The sequence below is a fragment of the Mustela lutreola genome, chromosome 5 (genome assembly GCF_030435805.1).
Source record: "Mustela lutreola isolate mMusLut2 chromosome 5, mMusLut2.pri, whole genome shotgun sequence".
Classification (NCBI taxonomy): Eukaryota; Metazoa; Chordata; class Mammalia; order Carnivora; family Mustelidae; genus Mustela; species Mustela lutreola.
In genome coordinates this window covers 88,290,229-88,301,154 of record NC_081294.1, presented here as the reverse complement: position 1 = coordinate 88,301,154, position 10,926 = coordinate 88,290,229, and positions in this window count along the sequence as shown.

Genomic DNA, 10,926 nt, shown 5'->3' with positions numbered 1-10,926 from the left:
AAGCAGGCTCCCTGCTGAGCAGAGAGCCCGATGTGGAGCTCGATCCCAGGACTCTGAGATCATGACCTGAGCCGAAGGCAGCGGCTTAACCCACTGAGCCACCCAGGCACCCCCGGATGGATTCTTAATAAGTGTTTTCATGGTGATTGTTCTTAATTTCCAGAAGTTACTTGAGGGAGAATTACCTCTATCCCTTGGAGGAGATACTTGGTTGGAACATAGCATTCATAACCGAGCACTTGAGCACTATCTGAATTGATCCCAAGGGAACTGAATTTCGGTTCAATTTACCCCATTATTACTTTACTGGGTTCCTTGGTTTTCCTATAGGAGAAAAAGGCAGGGGTGGTAGGTGATACAACAAAGAACAAAATCATGTAAGATTTTGAAAAATTGATTTTCTTATTCAAGAAATGAGTTGGATGGAATATAAAATGTTGGAAGGACCCTCCATTCTAATACTCAGAGCTAGAAGAGAGGCAGCTACTGAGCTTTTTCATTAGCTTGGAATCTACCAAATGATTATTAAGCTTAACTCAGGCAGCTCGAATGATTTTCTGGAACAGCAGGGATATTGATACAGCCACACAAAACTCCCCCTATGTTTGATATGCTTGTGAGTGATTGCAGCCTAGCCCATGTGTTATCTCATCTTTATGGATCACAGGCACAAATCAGAAAAAGGCAATACTAAGTCATTCTTTTGAGGCAGAAGTCTACTAGTGCATACAATTATTGGCTTTTAAGGAGTGTATTAAGCTTTTTACATGGGCTATTTTATCATTTTCTCCTCTATTTTATCATTTTCTTTCTTTGTAGATGAAAAAAGAAAACCAATCACGTCATGAGTTTAGGAAGCTTGCTTCTTTTGAAAGCAAAAATGTAAGGGTTAAAATTCAGGTGTATGCCCGTAGAGTTCCATGCTTATTTACCACCCCACAGGTCTGACATATGAGTGAATAAATAGCCCCAAAGATGGTCTGCAGGAGAGTTTTTCAAATTCTTGGGTAATTCCTTGTAACATTGAAGAGGTAACTTTGGTATTGGTTTTGTAACGACAACATTTCTGAGTTCCTTACTTAAAAAAAAAAAAATTACTCCCAAACTAGTACAAAAATTGCAATTGTCCTCATTAGGTGCATACTGTGAAACCAAATCCTGGGGCACTTGGGTGGTTTGGCTGGTTGAGCATATGACTCTTGGTTTCGGCTCAGGTCCTGATCTCAGAGTCATGAGATCAGGCCGCATATCAGGCTCCACACTCAGCACAGAATCTGCTTCAGATCCCCTTCCCTCTTCCTGTGCCCCACCTGCTCCTCTCTCTCTCTTAAATAAATTGAAAAATCTAAAAATGAGAGAGAGAGAGAGGTAGAAATTTCCTATCCAAGAATCTCCATCCTAACTTTTACAAAATGAATTTTGATTTAAGAAAAAAATATCAATCGGGGAAAAAATGAAAAGAGAACATAACATGCGATATGAATTTTAAAGGATGAAACTATTTATTTATTTTCCTTCCAAAGTTGCTCTTTTCTGAGATTCACTAGGTTTACAGTTTCGCTTTTTTCACTCTTGAGTGACTCTGTAGTTTTTGTTGTTGTTGTTTTGCTTTTTATTAAGTTTTTTATCTTAATTCCAGTTTAGTTAACAGTGTTGTATTAGTTGCAGGTATATTAAGATAACAGTTTTTCATAGAACACGTTTCTTTTTTACATTATGTTTCTTCTGTCCAAATAAAATGCTTATCCTTTCATAATCCTATAATATTGATTCAGTTCCTTTCAAAGTGAAATGTATTGTGCCAAAAAATCTTTGAAGAAAAAGTAAAGTATAAAGTGATAATTCCTTACATCTTTGCAGCAATTGGGATACAATTATTATTGTTATAATCCTTACATTATAGATGAGGAAACAAAACCAAAGGTAAAGTGAATTGCCTAAAGTACCTATCAAGCAAGTGGAAAATCCTACACTGGAAGCCAGTTTTGAAAGAAGCAATGATTTCTGTTGGGCCTAATAGCCATCCCAGGAAATACAGGGTCATTCTCTGGGTCATTCCTCCAGCACTTGAGTTTCTATGGGAACCAAGCAGTTAGAACCTTATAGAAATAAATATCACCATTAAAAAGGAGCAAGCTCTGGGGCACCTGGGTTGTTCAGTTCCTTAAGCATCCAACTCTTGATTTCAGCTCAGGTCACAGTTTCAGAGTTGTAATATGGAGCCCAGTGTCAGGTTCCCTCAGGCAATGAGGTGCTGAGTGTGGAGCCTGCTTAGGATTCTCTCTTTCTCTCTTCCTCTGCCCTCTCCCAGCTGTCTTTTGCATGAGCACTCTCTCAGTCTCTCTCTCTCACTGATCACCAGGGTTGATTCAGCTGATCTGGCTGGTGAGGCGGGAGCCCCCTTTCTCCCTCGAAATTCCATGTGTGTCTCTCCTGAAACTGTATGCTCCCATGAAGAAGAAGACCTTCCTCGATAGAGGAGGACCGATCTTCAGTCAAAGGTATACAAGTAGCTGTGCTCCCCTGCCCCTGCTAGAACCTCCAATATAAATAAATAAATAAATAAATAAATAATGAACAAACAAACAAATAAATAAAAAGGAGTCATTCTTAACTATAAGCATTCACCAAGGTCCTGAGGCTCTTTCCCTCACAGTATTTGCTTTCTATATCCAATCCTAAATCTGTACACTGTTTTCATTGCTGCTAAAACTAGTCTGGATTGATTAAATTCATCTGGATGAAAAAATATATATATTGCTCATCAAGGATTTTTTTTTTCTTTAAATTTATTTATTTGTCAGAGAGAGGGAGAGAGAGCAAGCACAGGCAGACAGAATGGCAGGCAGAGGCAGAGGGAGAAGCAGGCTCCCTGCCAAGCAAGGAGCCCGATGTGGGACTCGATCCCAGGATGCTGGGATCATGACCTGAGCCGAAGGTAGCCGCCCAACCAACTGAGCCACCCAGGCGCCCCTGCTCATCAAGGATTTTTAAGCTGGATGATTTACTATGTGGCTAGATGCCCTACCCATCTGAATAAACCTCTGATTATCATTAATAAAAGGAGAAGGATACGAGCTTTTCACGAGATTATTTGCCATTGACAAGTCACTTCCATATTGATAAAGTTGCTGATTCTCAAGAAAACCTTTTAGGTAGAAGGATATGCTATTTTTAATAATGTTGTGTACTTCTATGGTTGAGGGTAGTCTAAGGAAAAACAGATGAACTCTTCCTATGATTAATACATTTATATAGAAGAAATTTCAAGGGTCTTTCAATGTTGTTGCATTAAGCACAGACCTACACTGATGTTTCTTATTAATTCCTTTATAACTGATTATTGTAATCCTGGTGATAAAATTTAGTATTTATAGGAACTTAAAGTTTACAAAATAGTATCCCCATATTTTAATTTTACTTTTTTGGTACCAAGAGAGTCTGAAACTAAAGCAGAAAAGTAATCACTAGGATTCATATTTTTTTATTACCCTGTTTTTTTAATAAAGAACTATATACCTCTGGCAAAAAGTTAGTTCCTAGAAAAATCATGAAACTTGCTATGGATGGTCAGAGGCTCAATTTCATACACAGACAAACCGATACACAAAAACAAAGATATATCTAAAGTCATGGACCATCAAGATTTACTAAGTCACAATTTACTAAGAGGCAGCAGATACAGAAAGCTAATTCTACAGCAACCAAAGATCTGAATGCAAGGTCAGCTACTCTGTTTTCAGAGTAAGAAAAGTTGATGAGCCTCTTGGCTTCTGTGAGCCTTTATTTTCCTGTCTGTAATATAGGGCCAGCCACAGCCCCTCAGCTGTTTTTGATGTTATGTTGACTTATGTAAAGGGCTATACTGAAGGGACCGATGGCCAGAGGCCCTACATGAGAACACTCTAACAGTGAGCAAATTGGCAAAATAGTCCAGGTTTACAGGGAGAAATACATCATCTACATTGAATGATTACAGCAATACAGAACCAATGGTACAGCTGTCCATGTGGGCATTGACTCTAGCAAGGTGGTTATCACTCGACTAGACGGGACAAGACTGGACAAAGACTAAGAAAAGATCCTTGAATTTAAAGCTAAATCTCATCAAATAGGGAAAAAAAATGGGAGGGGTGGTAGGGTAAATGTAAGGAAGAAACAATTGAGAAGATACAGGAATAAAGTAATCTTATATGTGGCTTTCAAAAAAGCCTGTTAAAATAAAAAAGAAAATTTTAATGTTACACAAGTTACTGAATCCAGGCTCAATGTCCTTGTTGGTAAAACAGGAAGAATGTTAACAGCTACCTTGTAGGACTTTTTTTCCCCCCTCAGATTAAATGAAAAGATACAGGCCTGTGAAAATGCTGTTCAAACTATAAAGCACATGCTAGCCAGACCACACTGGTAGAGAAAAGGAGCACATCTACAGCTGAAAGATACTTTGATATCTTTGGTCCTGCTTCACATCACATATGAACTAAAGAGAAAATTAATCCTACAGAAGGTTATTATGTAAGTCATGTTTTTAACCTGATTAGAAAACCAGTGTCTGCTATTCTGAAGGCTCTCCTCTTTTCCCACATTGGGAATGTGAGGGTTGCTCCAGGTTATATCCTGATCTCTTTCCTACCCCCTCTACTATCCTAGGCCATCTCACCCACACCCATAACTTTAGTATCCATTGATCTAACCGTGCCTCTTATATTCTATTTTTAGCCCAGTTCTTTTCGGGCCCTTTAGACTGGTATAGCCAACTGCCTACTGGATATCTCCATCTTTATGTCCAAAGATACCTCAAACATAGCTGGACCAAACAGCCCTTCCCTCTCCCACCCTTGCTCCTTCCTTTGTGTTCTCCATCCTTTTGAATGGTTTCACCATCCACTGAGTTTCTCAGAGCAGAAATTTTGGTTTGACATTGACTTTTCAATCTCCATGGTTCCTCAAATCCAATCAATCACCAAATATCACCCTTTCTGCTATCTAATTAAATCCTATGCATTTATATTGTCTTCTACCCAGACTATGTCACCATCAACAGTTCTTCTGAATTGTTTTTAGTCCTCAACCTCCATTTTCTCCCAATCCATTCTCCATATTGTGTCCTGAATGATCTTCCTGAAATCCAAAGTTAATCAAGTATTCCCTATGCTTTAAAACCTCTGATGGCTTCCCCATACCCAACAACTTAACATGGCTCACAAGGGTTTCATGATCTAGTTTCTGCTTATTCTCAAAGCCCTCCTCTATTACCTTCAAGAGAGGAGTGCATACACATCAGCTTTACTGAGTCTCTTCCATTATGCCATATTTCCTTTTGCCTCTATACTTTAGTATACGCTAGATCTTCTGCTTAAAACACTCTCTCATTCTTCCTGCAAAACATACACACACATATAAACATACTCACTGTACTCTCTTAATTCATAGTTAATATTTTAACTCTTACATTAAACTTTCCATCGTCTCGGACACTTTCTTTATCCATCCCATTTTGAAGTCTGGGCAAGGTATTTCCCAATACATTCCTGGTACTTCCACCATCATAAAATTATATTGTAATCACCAGATTACTCCCGTGTCATCTCCATGAAACCATACAAGTGGTAAGGATCAGATCTCTGTCTTTTATATCCCTCTCTCCTTGGGTAGTAGCTGGGATTCAACCAGAATCTCAGAACCACAGGGGATACATATCATGATTTTTCGCAAGGAATTGGCCTGTGCGGTTGTGGGGGCTGGTTAGATGAATATGAAATCTGTAGGGCTGGTATGAAGAAGGAGGCAGGAACTAATGGACATGAGTTGAAGCAGTTGTCCATGGGCCAGATTTCCCCTTTAGAGAAGCCTACCTCTGATCTTAAGACCTTTCAACCGACGGACTCAGACCCAACTCACCTGGATTATCTAAGATAATATCATTTACTTACAGTTAATTATGGATTTAATCACATCTTCAAAATACCTTTATGGCAACACCTAAATAAGTGTTTGGGAATGAATAACTGGGGACTACAACCTAGCCAAGATGACAAATAAGGCTAAAGACCACACCTTAGCACTTACTATATGGTGGGCCCTCAATAAATATTTGTGAAATGAATGGCTGCATAAACTGTTTTATTCAGTAAGGGCACCTCTGGGATACATGTGAAGCACTCCACTTTGTACTATTCACATAGGCACTATCATATTATTTACACTTCATACCTATTAAAATCTGTGAGTCTTGGGAGGGCACACTTGAAAGGAAAAAGTTACATCTTTTGTGCCACTCATGGTCCTTCTGGTTTCTTCAGAGGGAATCAAATCACATCATTAAATGGAGCAGGCTTGGAGCTTCCTGAGGATAGCAGCATTTGTGTTATTCGTGTTCTTGTTGTTCTGGTGCTCTCTCAGCCCTCCCACCCTGTACGTGTACAGTAACTGCTCAGTGGAGATCTGTTAAAAAGGGCAAAAGTAACCTGCAAAGACCCTTTTTTTAAACTATAGATTTTGAAGTGGTGCTGGCTGCTGTGGGTCCTGTATCTTTTAAAAATATATAATTTAGATATGGTAAAATTCGCCCTTCTGAGTGTATCCTTCCGAGAGTTCTGACAAAGGCATACAGGATTTCGTTACTCAGAAACCCTCCCATGCTCCTTAGAGTCAACCCTGTCCCCCCCATTCCTGGCAATCAGTGTGACCTGTCTCAAGGTACTGACTTTTCCAGAATGTGAATCATACAGCATGTCATATCAATTGAAAAGATTCTAGAATCATTTGGGTGTGGCACAATGCACTTTAGATTCCTCCATGTTACCCTATTTCAGGTTCAATAATTTGTTCCTTTTTCTTGCTGAATACTAGTCCATCACACAGATGTATTGTGGTTTGCTTATCCACTATGGGCCTTGCTGTTAATTACTCAAGATCTGTCTCTCTTCATTCTTCCTCAATCCTTTTCTCTATCTCTTCTCTCAAAGAGGTGAAGCACTGTTCTATTTGGTTAGGTTGAAGAACACTTCTTAGATTCTATTTTGGGGTTGGATCCTTGTGAGTTGCATTGAGCAACTAGGTCATTTGTTTTTTCTCTCAAAATACAGTTGCATGGCTAAAAGAGAAGGTTTTGTTTGTACTTCACCTCTGTGGCACACTAACTGTGCAATTGATCAAGTTACCTAATCTCTGTGTGCCTGTGTTTCTTTATATGGGCAATGCAGAGGATAACAGTCCTTACTGACTGAGGTTATGAACATCAAACCAGTTAATAATTACAAATGGTATACAGCAGTGCCTGGTGTATCCTAAACTCTTAGTGGGTGTTTATTATTTAGAGCCATTTTGATACATGAAAGGGGCTTTACTGTGAATAAAGATAGGATGTATAAAACTTAAAGAAAAATCTGCTCTTGCTCCATTGTCTTGGGAAGGTGATTTTGGCAGAGAGACAGGAACTGGAGGCTCTGTGTGGCCATAAGTTATGACGTCACCCTGTAGGTGGTAGTGTGGAGTTGTGTATTTCTTTACGTTTTGACAGTGGAAATCTGCCTAATATGTCTTCGTGCACTCTTCCCATTGCCCCTACTCTGAGATAATTGGATTGACCTAGCTGGTGGAAAAGCTGTGTCTGGGTGAATTACGAGTTTGGCATTTATCTGATTCACACAGTTCCCTTAGCAATAGAAGCACAGACTTGCTGGAAAATATTGTTGCCTCAATCCTTATGTGGGCTCTCAGGTCATGTCACTCCTGTGGATGGCTTGCCACCACCCTCAGCATTATTCTGTACACATTTTCAATCTTTGCTGGGTTGTCCCTGGAAAAGGGCAACAGGAGAACTACAGGCAAAAAATAAATTTATTTTCCCTTTAGTCTGACCACTTTGAACTTGAAATATTGATAAAATGAGTTCCTCCAACCGAGCTTATAGTTCCCATGCCTCAATAAAATTGTTGTAACTTTCACCCACTGTATCCACTTTGCTGGAAGACAATTCCTTTGTTCCTTTTATTCTCTAAGCCCAGTATTTACTTCATTTATACAAACATACACTGAGATTTTATAGACCCATTTTTTTTTTTCAGATGTGACTCTATATCTCTATATTCCTTGAGCTTCTATTTTTTACAAGTGGTCTAAGCTCCTGAAAATCCTGAGTCATTATAAAATGGTATCAAAATAAATGATCTCTGGCTCATAAGCTTTCTGATATTAAAAAAAAAAAACCTTTTCAGTTTTTGCCTTTTTTAAATGATAAAGTGTTCTTGTACAAGTTACAGGAGTATAGCTTAGATTTTAAAAAATTTAGATAAACAAAAAGGGAAAATTTAAATTAGCTAAAGTACTACCACACAGAGATAACCTCTTGTTTTACTGGGTTTTCCCAGAATTATCAATCTGATCTATGCATAAAACAGGAGCTTTAACTTTGTATGCAAATAATGCATTTCTAGCTTACTTTATTTAATGTACACTATTATTTTGATGGCTTTGTGATTTTATGCTATATTTATATCACTAAATAATATTTATATACACACATACACATATATATACACATATGTGTGTATGCCTATTTACTGACCTTCTCTCCATTCATATATGTATTCCAATGTTATTCTCATGACACATAGTTTTTGTAACTTTATAGCACTTTTTCATATTTAATTGGACAAGTTCTCCCGCATTGCTCAGTTTCAAAATTTGAACTAAGAGATTGCTGCTATGAAAATGACAACTGTCTAATCTTAGAAAAATGTTGTAATTTTAAATATTCCCCACTCTATTACGCATATTTCATAAGTGTGCAAACACACACACACACACACACACACACCTTAAAGTAGAACTATTAAGGGAAAATGGTAAAGTAACATCCTTCCCTTTCATGGGCTTCTCCTCTGGTGGTTCGTGGAGAGGCCCAGTGTTCTCAAGATCTCTCTATCAATTCCCCATCAAATTTCCCTTGGGCTTAATGGTACAGTTAGAAAGGAAAAGCAATCCCATATCAGATTTTACTCTTGTGGATATGTGCATTTTAGTATGATTCCTCTTCGTTGTCCTCCCCCCCGCCAATAAAATCTTGATTCCGGAATTTCAGTTTTCTAGACATGATCCACCAAGCAAGAAATTTTTCATCCCTATGGGTAACCATATATTTTACAAACTACAGACCTGGTTCTGACCCTGAAAATTCAGACAAATATATCATGCTCCGTGTCAGTATTTTCAAGTTTAAAATAGTTCTCTGGCATTAAAATTAATACTAACTGCTAACTGTTATGTATAATGAAGCCTCTCCCATTTATAGAAATTACAGTAATGGGGAACAAGGAGAAACTGAAACAGAGGAACGATGTGATAAAACAGTGTCTGAGGCATTGAGAGGAATTAGTATGCAGGATGACCTGCCTGAAAAAGGAGCTGGAGAAAAAGGAATCATCTGGGTCAAGGTCTGGTAACCTGGAGGCAAATTGGAATCAGCTGTAGAGTGTTGATAGCTACCTATGCCTTGCTTGCAGGAGCAGTTACACCCCAACATCTTGGGTGGAGCTGGGGCATTGGTTTACCCTCGGTTTGCTTTAAAACTCTGAAGGTAATTTTAAAAATTATTTACTTATTATTATCTTAAAATACGGATAACTCAAAATTACGATTTTAACCGTTTTTAACTGTATGATTTCTGGTGATTTTAATCTTGACTCTAAATGCATTCTGGTTAAGGGGATGGAGAAAGGTATATGTATGGGGCAGGTAGAAAGCTTTTAAAACCATGCAGCTTGGAGCACCTGGATGGCTCAGCCAGTTAAGTGGCTGCCATCAGCTCAGGTCAGAATCCCAGGGTCCTAGGATCGAGGCCAGCCGGGAGCCTGCTTCTCCCTCTCCCTGCCTCTCTCCCTGTTTGTACTTCCTCTTTCTGACAAATAAATAAATCAAATCTTGAAAAGAAATAATGTTTAAAAAAATGTAGCTTATCCTTATGTGTAAATTGATCTATGACATCTATGATTTTCAGCCAATCACTTGGTAAATTCATGGTAATGCTCACTAAATACTAACAAATTTGAGTTACCAAGACTAAAGAAGTAGTGAATTAGAGCAATCACTTATGTAGTCAAAAACAAAATTTTTATATAAATTATTGTCCACCTCAGGGCTTCTTTTGATTTATAAGTGCATCCCAGATTTAATAATGAGGCCTTTTCATGCTGGATAGCCAATGTTTGAAACTCCCATTTTACTGATTTATAGCCCTGCTTTCTGGCAAAAGATACACATTTTAGCTATTGCACTCGCACTCTGTGTGTGTGTGTGTGTGTGTGCTTTCCCAGTACAGATCTTTAAATAATTCCTCAGATTATCAGCTCCAAATATAAATCATCACCTAAAACATCACTAAATGTTTATTAGTAATAATTAGCTACATTTATTAAACGTGCAGATACCTTGTCTCACAATCAATTAAATTAAATCAAGCTACAGAGAATCAAACCCCAGAAACAACTCTTACCTCCACACAGGCTAAGTCTGCAAAAGTAAAAGCTTTGCTTTTCTCTAGTTTTCTTCCACTAAGTTTCCCAGCAACCACATCTACCACTCCACAGAAGCAGCAGCCAGTGTTAATCATTATCAATTTCATCCTCAGGTTCTTTTCAGTGGTTGTTAAATGTTGCACAGGAGGAGAAAGAATTTTCCCTTTACCCTACTAAGTTCTTGGCTGAGACCCCCTATGATAAAGGACAGATTAAGGAGAGAAAAACAAAGAGAAGTTTATTAACATGTATACCTCATGTATATATGAAATGGTCCAAGTCACCAACTTAAATACCAGTTCAGGTAAAGACAAACATACGTATTGGGAGGTGCTGGGGTAGCAATTCACAGGATGAAAAGAGAAGGCAATGTTTAATCAACAGAGATGATCCTGCAGAAGCAGATGAG